Below are 2486 nucleotides of genomic sequence, written 5' to 3'. Positions count from 1 at the left end.
GGTATTTTATACCCAACAATGATATAGTATATGAACCTATGAAAACTAAATTATATGTTGAGACACCAGTAGGTAGTATTTTGAGTATCGAAAGTATGTGCAAGTCATGTAGTATTAGAATAGGAGAAAGAGAATTACCGACAGATTTGGTGGTCCTAGATATGCATGATTTTGATGTCATTCTAGGAATGGATTGGCTGGCTACTTATCATGCCTCTGTGGATTGTCATAGAAAGAGAGTGAACTTTCAAATACCGGAAGAATTAGCATTCAGTTTTGATAAAAGTACAGGAACCACCCCTTCACGTATTATTTCATTTGTGCAAGCTAGACAGATGTTAAGAAAGGAATATAGAGGTTATCTAGTATCAATAAAGAATACAGAATATGATGAATTGAGGTTACAGAATATTTCTATTGTAAATAAATTTTTGGATGTATTCATTGATGATTTATCTGGACTACCATCGGATAGAGAAATTGAATTTACCATTGAGTTGGCACCCAATTCCGATCTAATTTCTAAAGCCCCTTATCGAATGGCCCCCATGGAGTTGAAGGAGTTAAAAGATCAATTATAAAATTTATTGGATAAAAGTTTTATAAGACCTAGTGTGTGTCCTTGGGGAGCTCCAGTCTTGTTTGTGAAAAAGAAAGATAGTAGTATGAGACTTTGTATCGACTATAGAGAATTGAATACTATCAGAAATAAGTATCTTCTACCTCGAATCGATGATTTATTTGATCAGCTGCAAGGTGCATAAGTTTTTTCTAAAATTGATCTTCGTTCAGGATATCATCAGTTAAAAATCAAAGTAGAGGACATACCAAAGACTGCATTTAGAACTCGTTACGGACATTATGAATTTTTAGTGATGCCTTTTGGGTTAACCAATGCTCCAGCGGCCTTCATGGATTTAATGAACAGAATATTCAAATTCTATCTTGATAAGTTTATTGTCGTATTTATTGATGATATCTTGATATATTCAAAAAATAAATTGGAGCATGAAAAATATTTACGGTGTATACTATAAATATTGAGGAAAGAAAAGCTTTATGCCAAATTAAAGAAGTATGAATTTTGATTGGACAAAATAGTCTTTTTAGGACACATCATATCTAAAGATTGAATTTCTGTGGATCCAACAAAAGTGAAAGCTGTGATGCAGTGGAATAGATCTATAAATATTTCTGAGATTCAGAGTTTTCTGGGAATGACAAGTTATTACAGATGATTTGTAGAAGAATTCTCCCATATAGCTGTACTTTTGACTCGTCTTACTCAGAAAGAGATTAAATTCGAGTGGACCGAGGATTGTGAACAGAGTTTTCAAGAGTTAAAACAACGATTAGTTTCAGCCCCTATCCTTACTATACCAACAGGAGATGAAGGATTCACAATATATAGTGATGCGTCGAAAAAGAGACTCGGCTGTATATTGATGCAACATGGTAAGGTAGTGGCTTACGCCTCAAGATAATTAAAACCATATGAACAGAATTATCCGACACATAATTTGAAGTTAGCTGCAGTGATTTTTGCCCTAAAAATTTGGAGACATCATTTATACGGTATGCAGTGTGAAGTGTTTACTGATCATAAGAGTTTAAAGTATATTTTTACACAGAAGGAATTAAACATGAGACAGAGAAGGTGGTTAGAACTATTGAAAGATTATGATTTAATAATTCATTATCATCTCGAAAAAGCTAATGTTGTCGCTGATACCCTTAGTAGAAAATTCATGAAAAATTTGATTATTTTAATCACACGTCAAAGTCAATTATTGAAGGATATAAGAAAACTGAAATTAGATATTCAAGTATATGACTCAACAGTATGATTAGCCAACATGAGGATTCAGCCAACACTCATTGAAAGAATTATAGTCGTCCAGAATGGTGATCCACAATTAACGAAAATAAGAGATTCAGTGGAAGCTGGTGTTCATCTGAATTTAAGATACATGATGATGGTTCGTTGAGGTTCGAAAATAGAATTTGCATACTCAATATTTTGGTACTCAAATAAAAAATACTTCAAGAAGCACATCAGATCAGTTATACAGTTCATCCGAGAGGTACTAAGATGTATAGGGACTTGAAAGAAATATACTGGTGGAATAATATGAAAAGAGAGATCACTCAATTTGTGGCTCAATGTTTAGTGTGTCAACAAGTTAAAGCTGAACATCAGAGACCTACAGGATTACTTCAACCTCTCGATATTCCAGTATGGAAGTGGGAACATATCACTATGGATTTTGTAACTGGACTACTTAAGACTCCAAATAAAAATGATGCAGCTTGGGTAATTGTGGATCGATTGACAAAGTCTGCACACTTTCTACCAATTAGAGTTGGATTCATTTTGGAAAGACTAGCAAAATTATATATGAACGAAATTGTAAGGCTACATAAAATTTCAGTGACCATTGTATCGGATCGAGATACAAAATTTGTATCACAGTTTTGGAAGAGCT

The sequence above is a fragment of the Elaeis guineensis genome, chromosome 10 (genome assembly GCF_000442705.2).
Source record: "Elaeis guineensis isolate ETL-2024a chromosome 10, EG11, whole genome shotgun sequence".
In the NCBI taxonomy this organism is placed as follows: Eukaryota; Viridiplantae; Streptophyta; class Magnoliopsida; order Arecales; family Arecaceae; genus Elaeis; species Elaeis guineensis.
This window is presented reverse-complemented; position numbering follows the sequence as displayed.